General features: G+C 33.9%; 1 long non-coding RNA gene across 1 annotated transcript; it reads left to right on the top strand.

Moving 5' to 3' along the window:
* Nucleotides 1-582: 582 nt before the first annotated feature.
* On the top strand, nt 583-4338 carry LOC123525066 (uncharacterized). The gene is made up of 3 exons (XR_006681388.2): nt 583-1966; nt 2762-2869; nt 3468-4338. It is a non-coding gene; the product is annotated as an uncharacterized LOC123525066 (long non-coding RNA).
* Nucleotides 4339-15839: the final 11501 nt, after the last annotated feature.

Genomic DNA, 15839 nt, shown 5'->3' with positions numbered 1-15839 from the left:
GGTCATGTGAGGACAGGTGAGCGATTCAGGACCATCATGGTCCTCTTGTTTTAAATAAGATACATAAGGATTAACAAAACTAGTTCGATTATATTGTTTACAGCAGATCGAAACAGAAAGTCAAAGAAATGATAAATGCTGTCGATTCCATTTAAGTTAGCACCAGCAAAATTTCATGAGACTGAGTTTGGGCAAAAGTCACATGCATTTTACAAGTATGCGAGCTTAATTATTCCAATCCTGCATGTAAAACGATTTATTATTACACACAAATGTGACAAATGCCAATTTCTTGGCATTGTTTTCAAAATAATCAGAATACTGATATAGGGTGTAAAAAATTGTTTGTTTCCGGCATCCCAGCCTATCTTAAATTTTTGGCCCGACCCTATAAGTTTTTATAGCCTTGGAGAATTTTTTTTTTTTCAACTTTTTAATAAAAAGTTGCTAAGCTGCACTTTTTATGCTTTAAACATGACCAGTAATGTTAGAAATCAACTTATTGATGCTCTAAAAATAATTTAACTCTTTTATTTTGTATTAGGCCAGATACGATGCATCTATTTCCATAGATACCCAAACGAAAAAAAAAAATAACAAAACACTAACAAAACACCAACAAAACATCAACAAAACATATTTTGATATTTTGTTAGGATGTTTTGTTAGTACAGCATTTAACAAAACACCAATACTGTACTTCCAGGATTTTAGGTGTTTAGTATTTTGTTAATGTTTTGTTATATCAGTAATGTTTTATTGATGTTTTATTACACTTTGGAGAATGAAAACTATGTTTTCTTAGTGTTTCATTACACTTGAATTTGTACATGCTACATTTTGTTGGTATCTCATTTGACTTATAGAAACAGGAGCTTTTGTCTTGGAAAGTTGGACTTAACCCTTAGCGTGCTGGCGGCAAGTGTCTATGTCTTTGCGACCAGTGCAGACCAAGATCAGCCTGCACATCCGTGCAGTCTGATCATAGTCTGCACTGTTCACTATTTAGTCTGTAAATTTTCAGTGAACACCCCTTTTAACAGTTAATGGTTCTGTCCAAATTGGAACATGGACAAGTTCATTATAGAAATTTAGCAGGGCAAGGGTTAATTAGTAAACTTTTGGAATGGAAAATAGCATGAAAAATAATAACTTAGAAAGCTTTTGTGATGGAAACTATAGTCACAGAAGTTTTGGGAGGTATTTCTTGTGAACATAAATATTTTAATGAATAAGTATTTTTATGACCAATAACTACAATAAACTTAATTAGATAGGTAACAGAACAAATTGGATTAAAACATGAATTGCAATGCAACTTGTATATATTATAATGTATTCATGCACCTTGCAGAAAAGTTCATTTGAACTAATTAAAAATTTATTGAAATAATTATCATTACTTTTTCTCCTAGAGTTACACCAAAGAGAACATCACTAACAGTAGTTGCATAGATATATAATATTGCATTTGTTTCCACCTGGCTATTAAGGGGTGATAAATTAATCTACTGCAGTGTACATGTTGCTTATCTCACAACAGGAGATTACCACAGACTGATAAGATCTTGTCTGCTTTATATTTAGAAACTCAACCAAGAGGTCAGCCAATGAAAATAAAGCCAGTGAACTACTTCTGGGGGCTGTGCATGTACCACAAAAAGTAATCCTCAACTTTTTGGGGTTTTTTTATCAGAGTAATCTTTAAAATTTATGTGTATCTAAATGGAATAAAATCTTACTCTAGTAAGAAATAGTTTCAACATCCTACATGTATCTTTCATTAGCTGACTGTAAATGACACATCTGCCCAAGAATATCAAAAATTCAAATCTAAACAGGAAGTTCTATGAGAGCAGGATGGAGTTATTTCATTACAAAGAAGTTTATTTATATAGCTCTTTGTTTACTATGTGCAGTTTATATTTAACATGGAAGTTTAAGAGTGATGAAAAGAATACAAATGGTGAGTCAATATAATTTATTCATTTTCCAGCAGTAATCTAGATTACCTGTTACTATAATAAATCATGGATTCAAACTGGAAGCAGGTTGTTTACTTTTTGTTTGGGTAGCTTTCACAAAGGACTGTTGCTTCACATATTTATTTTTGTTCAAATGCTTCTGTTTTGCAAATTAAACAGCTGTATTTTTGAGTTTATCATGCTTTTAATTTACTAAAAGAAAAGTGGATACTTTTAAATGAAATTATTCAACGGAGACAAAAACTTTAAACCAGTAGAGTTACCTCCCCAATTACAGGGTAAACAATGCAACCAGTCTGCTTACCATGGCACTGCAATTACTTCAGTCTGTAAATTCAGAAAATAATATTTTGCTCTAAAATTAGTGTTTTAACCTGTTTTTTACTTATTAATTAGTCTATTGGTGTTGCACACATTTATGTTAAGGTAAATGATACTTGCTGTTATAAATGATTATATGAGCCATGCCATGAGAAAACAAGCCACTATGTTGGTTTTCTCATGGCACGGCTCATATTGTTTATTTTATAAGATTGGGGTAATTAAATTTATTAATTTAATCATGTTCATCCAGATAATTCTTTTAATCTATTAAAGAGTATAATGTAATAAGAATAAATGTAGCTCTCTATTTGCTATACAGTTGGTAGAACCAGTGACAGTTTTGACCCCATCATCACAATGTATACAGTTTAAATTTTTGATCATTGACATACCCAATAATAAACCAAATGTTTTTATGAACATTTTTTGTTTTAAACTAAATCTATTTTCAGGTATAGCACCATATGTGTATATTAAGTATGGCACACATGAATGAATTGGGACCTTATCAACGTATTGTGTTGAAAGAAGACTTAACGAATCCAGCAGTTCAAAAACATGTAAGTATATATACATGTATACACTACCAATACCATAGTTGTATGTTTAAATGAATGTGAACAATTGAAAAAAAAATCCTGAACATGACTTAATAGATCAATTTTAAAACTTATTTCCAGCAAACTCATGGCAGGTTTTATAATTATCTCCTATATATCAAGTCCAAATCAATATATAATAATAATTAAAAATACCATATTAAGTAATCACAACTTGAGGTGTAAGTGCAGGTAACTGGCAGAAATCAAACTAAGTTACTATTTATTATAACAATATGGTAAGGGTAATAGCAATGCATAAGTCCAATCTATTAATCATTTTCCCAAATCATTGAATATCTGTCTGCCATCGCTGGAACCTTATCAACATTTGAAATCCAATTCAAAAAAATAAGTTTCTTGAAAATATAACAAGTAATGTTACAGTTGTTACTGGATCAAATCTGCAGTGTTGCCTGTATCATAAAGATGCACTATTTTGAATACCAGATATTACTATGTATGATAATTTAATTTTGAAACTACATTAAAACAAAAAAAAAAAAAATGAAGAAACTGCTTTTATGGTTTAATATCTCTTGGTTTATTACATCTTCAGGTTTTGCAGTGAGACGAATGGTGACAGTGGCTTTGTGGCAGTTAGTAAAAACTGTGGCATTTTACATTGATGATGGCTACCATTTACAGAAAATTTCTCAACCAATAGTGACATTCAATTGAAAGTAATAGCATATCTTACACTGACTATACATCAGAATGTTGTTGAAAGAAGCCATGGCAAAAAGTGGAAAATACTGATCAATATACTTCAATGACCTTGGAACTGAGTAGAAAATGGTGACATTTTAGCACCACATTGTGTGTATACTTTTTCTTGCATCCGCACAGTCCGGTCAGGATCCATGCTGTTCACTAATGGTTTCTATGGTTGCAATAGCATTTGAAAGCGAACAGCATGGATCCTGACCAAATCAAGCTGATGCGCAGGCTGGTCTGTATCCATGCTGATCGCAAAGCCAATATGTTGGTTTTCTCCTGGCACGGCTCATATATAAATTTGTTTCATGCATGTAAATAATATTATGTTTTGCTTATGGTATTTTGTCAGCACAGGTAATGAAACGCTAAAAAAACATAAAATATTTTGTTAGTGTTTTGTTTAAATTTGTAACCTTGCTCTTTTGCATATCATATGTTTTGTTGGTATTTTGTTAGCAGTGTTTTGTTAGTGTTTTCTTTAGCTCATATAATGAAACACTAATAAAACATTAAGTATTCTGTTAGTGTTTTGTATAAGCCTAATTTGCATATCATGTTTTGTTGGTATTTCGTTAGCAATGTTTTGTTAGTGTTTTGTTAGTGTTTTGTTACCTCATTTGCATGTCATTTGCTATACTAATAAAACATCATCAAAACACAGTATAGTATTAGTGTTTTGTTTAAGTGTTTTGTTTCCCCTTTTTTTTCGTTTGGGTATCAAGTATTTCTGACACCGAAGTTTTGATTGACTGCTGACATGATGAATGCTAATCCAGTTAATTATCAGTATCTCATTCTGCACTGTTGCAACAATTAAATCTTTGCAGACTTTGTTCCTGGCCTACGTAGAATTTAGAACATGTAGCTCATAATTGTCAGCTTTTTCCACTTGCCCAAAAATATGTCAAGCACTTAGACTTCGACTTAGAAGTCGAAAAAAAAAGACTGTCGAAAACGGCCGCTAGTGCTGTCGTTGAACTCGGATGTTAACATTTATAGACTATACATTAACTCCGATGATTCTGAATACTTTTGTATGTAAAAAGTATTACTGGCAGTGATTTGACTGAAACGTAATTATTTAAAAAAAAAATTGGCACTTTCATTTCAAGAGGCTTTAGGACTAGATTCCTTCACACTCGGGCTGAATTTTAACCTAGTTCACGCGTTCTTGCCATTTTTTCCGCCATGCGAAAGCCAACCATATATTTTTTGCAGTTACACCGAAGCAATATAATACATATTGCCATTTTGCCAGCTTTTGTTGGTGGAGGAAAACCACTACAGGTACCCTCGGGCTACAAAAGAAAGTAATTTCACCTCGGGTTTTGCAAGTGCAAATGATTGCTTCTGGTCGGCAGACCTTTGAATTTCGTTTGAAGAATTCAGTATTTTTAATGAATCTCAAATGCCCGTTCTTGTTTTGAAAAGTGTTTCTTAGTGCGGTGCTTGATAGGTGTATAATCTTATTTGCTCATACATAATTATTTAATTGCACCCATTTTATTTTATTCATAAATACCTTCTCAACAAATACAAGTTTATTCATGGTCTAAAACCGCAAGTTGTTGATGTATAGAGGCAAACGATTGAAAACGATTGTTTCAAATCTAAAAAGCAGAACTTTGCAAAATCTCACATGACTGTTAATCATTTATTTATTAACATGGCAGCCACATATAGCTTTAATCAACATATAACAAGGTAGATCGGAACTCTGCTTGTTTACGATCTTACACAGTCAGTTATCAAATAAAACCGCATGAAAATAAGTTCTACTATACAACACAATATATTTGAAATTTTGTCTGTGCATGTAGGAATTGCTAGTCTGACACAAAGGACTAATTTATAGCTCTGTGTTGAAGATTTTTTGTCGTTGTTATACTGACATTGGAGGTGGTCATTACTGAATGGGCCTCACTAATACTTGTATCATCGGTAACACATGTTTGAAGTTTAAAAATCAATACTTAAAAATAAGTCCATGCATGTAGAATCAGAGCCCGGACAAGACACTGCGAGCGGACGGACGGACAAAAGGAACACATTAACTTTTAGACACTAAACCAAAAGGACAATGATAATGAAATCAACCAGAATTACTCGACATGGCATTAAGGACCATACATAAGTATATACAAACTGTTTACTGACTGCAAGTTTACACAGACGAAAGAAATCGCAAAACAAAGACAGACTAAATAGATACAAAATTATATGGGACCCATATACAACGTCTCAGTGCAGTAATATGATATACCAATTTGTTGATTTTAGGCTTGTAAGGGTTGTCATTAATATAAACAATCGTTTTGTGTTTTCAAGGAATTATAATACATTTATTTGGTCTGAAAAAAAAAACATTTCCCAGAAGGATCCCATATGGGTCCCGTATATCCTATCGTGACTCATCGGGCAATGCATGTGTCTTATCATTTTCTATTATTTTTCATTCATGTATTCATTCTGTTTAATTAAAAAAAAACATGTACTCGTAATAATATGACAGTCATATCTTAACTTCTTACTTCATACACTGAATTTAACAAAAAAAAGAAGAAAACTTGAAATAAATATTTAAATCACGCGGCATTGTTTGAATTGGACGCAATTTGGAATAGGATAACAACCGCATGGCAACATAACTGCGTTGATGATAAATTTATTATTTTTGTAAGAACCTTTCACAGTTCTTGAACAAGTAACAGTTTTAGATCTAGGGCCTACTTATTATTAGACATTTGCGAATTAAGTTTACGTGGACTATGAACACCTAAAATCTCTCGGTGAAACGTTTTTAATTTTGAATGTTATTAAAGTAACCAAATTTCATTTAAATATTACCATCCAGTTACAAGATATGAAATATGGCTATTACACCATGTTATCCTTAATGATAGAAAGGAACGTGCTCGACGAGACCTTTCCAACGGTACCAACAATATATTCGTAATGTTTACCTCTCGACCTTTCCAAAAATGTCAAAAACCCGGAACATGCGGAATGTCAAATTTGACCCTTAATCGCCATTCTAGACGGATAAAACAATGAAATATTAACATAGGTTGACAATAAAAGGAATAACGTTATATAATACCCTTTATTGTCTAAAAATAGATAAACCGGGTAGTAACGGAAGATTGGGTACGGCTACGAAGTCATGGTAATTTCCGATTGACTCACCTAGTCTCTATTGTTCCCGTTTCATGTCTTCAAAATTTGATGAAATGTCTAAAAGACTTGATAAGCTTGAATTGTTAGATAAGAAAGTCACAGAGGTCGATGACAAGTTGAACAAGCTATGGAACGATATGGACAAACGTGTGTCACAAAATAAGGAAGTTGTCAGCGTTTTAGAAGCAAGAGTGGACATGAATGATTTTCAGGTTGATAAGGCTCGAGATGAGTTGAACACTTTGAAAGAACACACTAAAAGCTTAATCAATAATGTATCAGACTTGCAGTCAAAAGCAATGATAAATAATCTTATCATTGGAGGTATGGCCGAACATGTTGAGGAAACGAACGAATTACTGCAAGCTGACATCAAGAAATTCATGTCGGATACATTGAAAATACCTGCTGATCGGGTAGAAAATGTTCTACCCGAGCGTGTGCAGAGAATTGGCGCAAAATCTCCAGGGAAAAAGAGAAACGTTCTAGCCGTTTTCAAGGATATCAAAGACAAAGACTTTATCAAATCATTCAGAGATAATATTGAAAAGAGCTCGGGCTTTTACATGCACGACCAATATCCACCGGAAGTAGTTGCGTATCGACGTAAGCTGGTCCCTATAATGAAAAAAGCAAGAGATGATCACAAATCCGCATATATTAAGTACAACCGTTTGATAGTAGATGGGAAAGTCTACACTGATGGCGACTATGGAAAAGTCCCTGAATTATAGGAAACCCACGAGGGGAACTTGAAAATATGTGTCTGGAACTGTCATGGTTTGTCTAAAGATAAAACAGACTCCGAAGATTTTTGTGATATCTTGAGTAATTTTGATATCATTTTCTTACTAGAATCATGGTGTGATAAAAATAGCGCAATAGATTTAAATGGGTATAGTTGCGTTAATTTTTATAGAAAATATCAAAATAGGAATTCTAAGCGTAATAGTGGTGGAATAGTCTTGTATTATAAAACACATATAACAGAGGGAATAGAAATTGTGAGATCTCATTTTGATACTATAATATGGTTGAAACTTGACAAATCTTTTTTTGCATTGGAGAGAGATATATTTATCTGTGGAGTGTACATTTTATGTGAGAGTTCGCCTATATATGATGTTATTAACTGCAATCTGTTTGAAATCTTGGAGACTGATATTGTAGACTTTCAACAATTAGGCTCAGTTTTGGTAGCAGGAGACATGAACGGTAGGGTAGGTCTAAGACCGGACTATATTGCGTATGATGTTACAAACAATTTCACAGATCATGAAAATTATGTTCCAGATTTACCGCTTAGCCGCTCATCAATGGATAAAATTACTAATACCCAAGGACTTAACTTACTTGATTTGTGCAAATCTACCGAAATGAGGATTTGTAACGGTCGCTTGGAGAGATCTGGGTCATACACCTTCTGTGGGCATAACGGCTCAAGCGTAATTGACTATTTACTATCAAGAGAAAGTGATTTTTCATGCATAGTTAACTTTGAAATAATGAAATTTAATGAATTCTCGGATCACTCCCCGTTATCTTTTACAATAGGTACACGGGCGATCAATGATCAGGATATTAATACGCAGACTGAGTATTCACGCGTGAAATGGGATGATTCGAAAAAAACAGAGTTCAGACGTAGATTAATTGCGAGGCTACCAGATTTTAATGCGATTTTTGAAAAAGCGGAAAATCTTGAAAACGAAACAGTGAATATATGTGTTGATGAGTTTATAAACCTTGTTAATGATGAAGCTATGTCACTATTTTGCAAGAAAACAAAAATACATGGGCCAAAAGTTGCATTTAATAAAAAATCTCTCTGCAGGAAAATGAATGGTTTGACCAGGATTGTGTTGTTAAAAAGAATGAGTACTTAATAGCTTTAGACACGTTTAATCGAAATAAATCGAGTGAAAATCGGGTGTCCTTTTTAAATTGTAAAAAGGCCTATAAGAAAACGGTACATAGAAAGAAGCGTGTTTTTGAAAGAAAGAAAATGAAAGAAATCGAAAACTTAAGACATAAGCAGCCAAAGGATTTCTGGAAATATTTTACTAAAACTAAATCGCTAAAAGGACAAGATATTACACTGGCGCAGTTCTATGAATATTTCCGAAGTATTTCTGAAGAAATGAATACTAATGTAAATGATGAGGCTGAAGACTTTTGTTCAAGACCGATGCAAGAAAATGATCCAATTTTTGATGAATTAGACTTGAAAATAACAGCTGAAGAAGTGAAATGCTGTTTAAAATCTTTAAAGCGCAATAAATCATCCGGTGATGATAACATTTTAAATGAATACTTAATAGAAGCGGGGGATATTTTGATTGCCCATATTGTAGACTTATTTAATTTAATTTTCAATAGTGGTGTTTTTCCGAAAGCGTGGATGCAAGGTATTATCATACCAATTTTTAAGAAGGGAGATCAAAGTAAGGCAGAAAACTTTCGCGGAATAACACTCACCAGTTGTTTGGCAAAGTTATTTACTTCTGTGATTAATAATAGACTGAATGGTTGGTGTGAAAAGCATAATGTTATTTCAGACGCTCAATTTGGGTTCAGAAAAGGAGTATCAACAGTTGACGCTATATATACATTATCATCTTTAATCGATCACTTCCTTAATGATGGAAAAAGGTTATATTGTTCCTTTATTGACATGAAAAAGTGCTTCGACTCTATATACAGGAATGCATTATGGTTTAAATTATATAAACTTGGTATTAATGGTAAAATGTTGAAAATAATAAGATCTATGTACGATATTGTGAGATCAAGGGTGAGGCATTGTGGTAATTACTCTGACTTTATTAACATAGCAGTAGGCTTGAAACAGGGTGATGTGTGTTCTCCTTTGCTATATTCTTTATTTGTTGAGGACTTGGAGCTGTTTTTACAATCAAAGAATGATTCTGGTTTAACAATCATAGACATTACATTAATTGTATTACTCTATGCAGATGACATGGCATTGTTAGCTGAAACCCCGGAAAAACTGCAAAGCAATCTAGATACATTAAAACATTACTGTGACATGTGGGGTCTGAGTGTTAATACAGAAAAGACAAAAGTTGTGGTATTTCGCAAAAGAGGTCGTTTGAAAGAAAATGAACATTTCTATCATAATGGTATGAGATTAGAAGTTGTTAACCAGTTTAACTATTTAGGCGTTGTATTTAGTCACACAGGTTCTTTTAACTGTAATCAACAAATGCTTGTAGGCAAAGCACTTAAGGCTATGAATATGTTATTAAATAATATTAAATATTTTGATTTTTCTCCGAGAACTTATTTACAGTTATTTGATTCTTTTGTTAGCTCAATATTAAACTATTCGTGTGAAGTCTGGGGTATGATTAAGGCAAAGGAAATGGAAAGAGTACATCTGCGTTTTTGTAAACGTATACTAAATGTTAAAATTTCTGCGAGTAATGCAGGTGTGTATGGTGAATTGGGAAGATTTCCCCTGTATATTAATAGATATATACGAATTATGAAATACTGGTTCAAATTATTATATACTGATAATTGTATATTACAATATATATATTCAAGCTCTCTTGAAGATTGTGATAATGGTAAAACAAACTGGTCATCAAATGTCAAACTATTGTTATGCAGATATGGATTTGGTTATGTATGGGATAACCCATTTTCAGTTGAACCCAAATCCTTCATTTTGCAATTTAAACAAAGACTATTTGACAGTTTTTTACAAAATTGGCGTGAAAATGTTAATTCCAATCAAGTATTGTCTATAGTGTATAAGTATCTTAAACCGGACTTTGGATACGCTCCATACCTAAATATTACCAAGAACAAACATCATCGACATTTGCTAACAAAACTAAGAATATCGGCTCACAGTCTACGAGTAGAGTCAGCTCGATATGGCAGAAACAGGCTGGAAAGGCAAGAGAGAAAATGTCAGATGTGCAATAACGGTGACATTGAAGATGAATATCATTTTATCCTGCGTTGTGATAAGTACAAAGATATTAGAAAGGAATATATACCAAAAAAATATTCTATCAGACCAAACATGTTTAAACTGTTGGAACTGTTGAGCTCTGAAAATAACAAAGTCTTAAAAAATTTTATGTAGTTTTATTGAAAAGGCGTTGAAAATGAGAACAGTTACGCTTCATGTAAGAACATAATGTCAGCATTTTAGTTCTAATTTAGTGTCAATGTCTGTTATCATACCATGAGGTAAAAGTATGATAGTTCACCTCGTTAGACTGATTTACTAGATTGGTTTATATGATTGACAAATTAGATAGATATGTTGTATTTTTTGTTTATGTATTGCAGTTTAACATTCTGTAATTTAAACTGTATTTGTGTGTGTAAATAATATATTTTGACCTTGTATAATACTATCAAATGTGTTTGTATAGAATAAGAGCCATTCAGGCTCATTTCTGAAATGAATAAAATATATGTTCTGTTCTGTTCTGTTCTGTTTAATATTCAAGTTCTAAACCGTGACATGTTCTCTTTTTTTTTTAATTTTTCAGAATGCCTTTTCAAAGAATCTGTTTTGACGTGTCTTTGATGTGCAATAGATCAGGAGTCCATTGTCACCCCGAAACAACTACATGAGCAGAGCTCTAGCAATACTGACAAACAACGTAAGTGTAGAGAATATAATCAACTGCCAATCAACGTTATGGCATCATGCAGACTCCACATAGGCTCCGCCTACTCTAGTTAATATGCATGTCTCTTTGATAGTAGAGATTAGTTATACTGTAGTGAGCTTTAGAATTAAATGGATTAAAAACCAGTCTCCAGTTATTATACATATCCCTTCTGTAGGGTCAGTTTATACACAGTGTACTTTATCAGTACATCAGTATCAATGACAGTACAGCAAGTACGATGGTACGATTTCTTATGTCTGAAACGGTTCATCTGTCGTGTATTCGTGGAAAAATGCCATTGTCCTTCAGATTGAAATATTTACAAATATCTTGAACAATATTAACTCTGGTATTAAAAACTGATTTCTGAAGGTGCAAACAGCGGTTGCCTATTTTGTCTTTTGCAGTGGTAACTTTGCAATAATGATTTTTTAAAATGCGTTTAAAAGGTGTTTGTTTTATTTAGTGTTTTTTTTTTTTGTATGCACCATCAACAACTGACATGCAACTTGAAGGAGGTATTCTGTGATACATATATATAATTTGATGATGACAAATGATGATCGTAGATTTGATTTATCATTCCCTGTTCCAATTCTAAAGCTTATATCTATAGCATTCTGATAACTAATGGTAACCCATAATCCATGCTTGAAAAACACTATTCCTTGTTTTGTCACAAAGGCCTGATAAATTATATTTCCTTAAGGCTCGTCTACACTATTCAAGAAAATCTTGTAGGGCCCATAAATCACTAGATAATTTATATCTTGTACAAGCAATTAGTGCTTTGCAATATTTCTTGAACTTGGAAGACAAATTAATTTTAAATGGAGGGAAATCATGACAGGTAAATAAAAAAGATGGCCGAAATGATACCGGTACAAAGTGTTTATAAAGATCAAATATTTGTACATTTAAAAAATGAATAATATGTCTCCCACCACACAGTGGTGTGGAAGACGTAATAAAGGGTTAATTTACAGGTAATGATTTTAATACAATACTACACATGTACTTAAATTGGACACTTTACCCAAAAACACCTGGAAACTAACCTTTTTATACTGTCCTGGCTAATCAGCTTCAAGGTAAGACAATAGTATTACTGTAGACTGTCAAAGTCAAATACAATAACCTCAGGCCAAAAATCTGCAACCAGCATGATTGTGTTCAACTGCAGGTATATCTTTTTTAATTTTTCACTTTTAAAATACAAACAACGACTATATTTTTGTTTTTGTTGGGTTTAGAGTAACACCAACACAATATATTTGTTTGTTTTGGGTTTAATGCCGTTTTTCAACAATCTTTCAGTTATGTAACGGTTTGCAGTTAACCTAACCAGTGTAATTTCCCCATATGAATCAGAGGTGGAGGACGAAAGATTTCAGACACTATGTCATTTATCAAATCATCAGTCATAGAACACATGTGTGCCCCACCCAGGAATCGATCTCACCACCCTGCGAACCAACATAACAGCGGCCATATGATGACTTTTTCAAGCTTTTGGTGGAGAAAGACCCGAGGTGACCCCCTGGGCATTGTTTCTGGCATTGACCGGCACCTGGGTGGAACCACTGATTGGTAGATCCAGTTTGATGACTTTTTCTCATGAGAAATTCTACACCTGAAGGCATACAGACACTAAATAGAACAAGAGGACCATGATGATCCTGAATCGCTCACCTGTTCCCACATGACCCAGTTTTGAGTATGACGTCGTTTTTTCTATTATTTGACATAGTGACCTAGTTTTTGAGCTCATGTGACCCAGTTTTGAACTTGACCTAGATATCATCAAGATAAAAATTCTAACCAATTTTCATGAAGATCCATTGAAAAATATGGCCTCTAGAGAGGTCACAAGGCTTTTCTATTATTTGACCTATTGACCTATTTTTCGAAGGTACGTGACCCTGTTTTGAACTTGACCTAGATATCATCAAGGTGAACAAACTCACTAATTTTCATGAAGATCTCATGAAAAATATGGCCTCTAGAGAGGTCACAAGGTTTTTCTTTTTTTATACCTACTGGCCTAGTTTTTGACCGCACGTGACCCAGCTTCTAAACTGATCTAGATATCATCAAGAAGATTTCGACCAATTTTCATGAAGATCCATTGAAAAATATGGCCTCTAGAGAGGTCAAAAGATTTTTCTAATTTTAGACCTACTGACTTAATGACCGCAGTTGACCCAGTTTCAAACTTGACCTAGATATCATCAAGATGAACATTCAAACCAATTTTCATACAGATCCCATGAAAAGTATGGCCTCTAGAGAGGTCACAAGGTTTTTTTATTATTTGACCTACTGACCTAGTTTTTGAAGGCACATGACCCAGTTTCAAACTTGACCTAGATATCATCAAGATGAACATTCAGACCAACTTTCATACAGATCCCATGAAAAATATGGCCTCTAGAGAGGTCACAAGGTTTTTTCATTATTTGACCTACTGACCTACTTTTTGATGGCACATGACCCACTTTCGAACTTGACCTAGATATCATCAAGATGAACATTCTGACCAATTTTTATGAAGATCCATTCACAAGTATGGCCTCTAGGGAGGTCACAAGGTTTTTCTATTTTTAGACCTACTGACCTAGTTTTTGACTGCACGTGACCCAGTTTCGAACTTGACCTAGATATCATCAAGATGAACATTCAGACCAACTTTCATACAGATCCCATGAAAAATATGGCCTCTAGAGGTCATAAGGTTTTTCTATTATTTGACCTACTGACCTAGCTTTTTAAGGCATGTGACCCAGTTTCGAACTTGACCTAAATATTATCAAGGTGAACTTTCTGACCAATTTTCATGAAGATCTTGTGAAAAATATGGCCTCTAGAGAGGTCACAAGGTTTTTCTATTTTTAGACCTACTGACCTAGTTTTTGACCGCATGTGACCAAGTTTCGAACCCGACTTAGATTTCATGAAGGTGAACATTCTGACCAATTTTCAGAAAGACCCCATGAAAAATGTGACCTCTAGAGTGGTCACAAGCAAAAGTTTACGCACGCACAGACGGACGGACGACGGACGCTGCGCGATCACAAAAGCTCACCTTGTCACTTTGTGACAGGTGAGCTAAAAATGGCGCAAAAAAAAATGGTAGTCGCATAATGGCAGACACAAATAGTCCTTAGTTTTTTTGCTCTGTAGAGCTATTTTCCTTATTTTCTTTGCAATTTTTTTGCTAAAATCACATGACAGATCTATGACTGACATGTAGGTAGCATTTTCATAATGAAATAACAACATGACAAAATCTTTCATGGAAACTTAGATCATACACCACTAGTATAATTTGGGGTCTCATTTTTTAGCTGATTTTGCAGTTTGTGTGTTGACTGAAATTATTTTTCTTGCATCAAACATAACCCCTACTTTTCTTTTGATTTTTCTTTAGCACTAACACTATTCTTCAAGAAAATGTAGGTTACAGACATTTAAAATGGGTCCTGGTGTGTGCTGCGGCCATTGGAAATAGGACTATTTTATATAGAATAAAGAACAAAAACTATTTAGTGTGTTATAACCTGAAGCATGGTTTGGAAATGGCATCAGTGAGGGGGAACCAGCATTAGTGTGGGGGAACCGGCACCACTGAGCAGGGGGGAGGGGGGGGGGGAACTGGCACTAGTGAGGAGGAACTGGCACCAGTGAGGGGGGAACCGGCACTAGTGAGAGGGAACCAGGAATAAGGTCAGTAATTCGGTCGAAAATGTGCTTCCGTGGTGTAGTCGAAAGAAGTCCATAATAAATAGATCCTAATTTTCCCATTTTTTGCGCAAATTTGTGTAGAACGAGTGCTTTAATCACCGTTTCTCACTACTAGAAGACATTCTGCATGAAATGAGACGGTTTTCATGTTCATACACCCCACATGGCAAGTTTTGCAGATCGAAACTGGAAGCAGGTGTTTATTGCGCGGACGAGAGTAAATATGCGCCATTTTTAGGGTAGCAGACCACAACTGACTGGCATTTCACTAGGAACTACATAACCCCCTATTTTCTTTTCATTTTTACGTTAATTTGTGATAGAACTTTCATGAAAAATAGGTGTAGGAAAAAGTGATGTTCTCTAAAGATACGTAAAGACGATATGAAGTTGTCGTTTTTTATATGAAACAAAGAAGGATTTGAATTACTGACCTTTAACCTATAAGAGCTGAAATAAGACTTTCTCGAAACACATCGCAATTAGTCTTAATAGTCATAGATCGGTTGTTTATGATATAAAAGGGTGTTTTCAATGCAAAATAATAGTGAAATTTGAAAAATTTTGAATTTTGACCATATTTTGAGAAGATGCGCCTATTCAGCAGCGATTTCTGGGATTCAAAAGCC

This window comes from Mercenaria mercenaria, unplaced genomic scaffold (genome assembly GCF_021730395.1).
Source record: "Mercenaria mercenaria strain notata unplaced genomic scaffold, MADL_Memer_1 contig_5101, whole genome shotgun sequence".
In the NCBI taxonomy this organism is placed as follows: domain Eukaryota; kingdom Metazoa; phylum Mollusca; class Bivalvia; order Venerida; family Veneridae; genus Mercenaria; species Mercenaria mercenaria.
The sequence above is the reverse complement of the archived record's forward strand: the minus strand, read 5'-3'. Positions and strand labels throughout refer to the sequence as shown.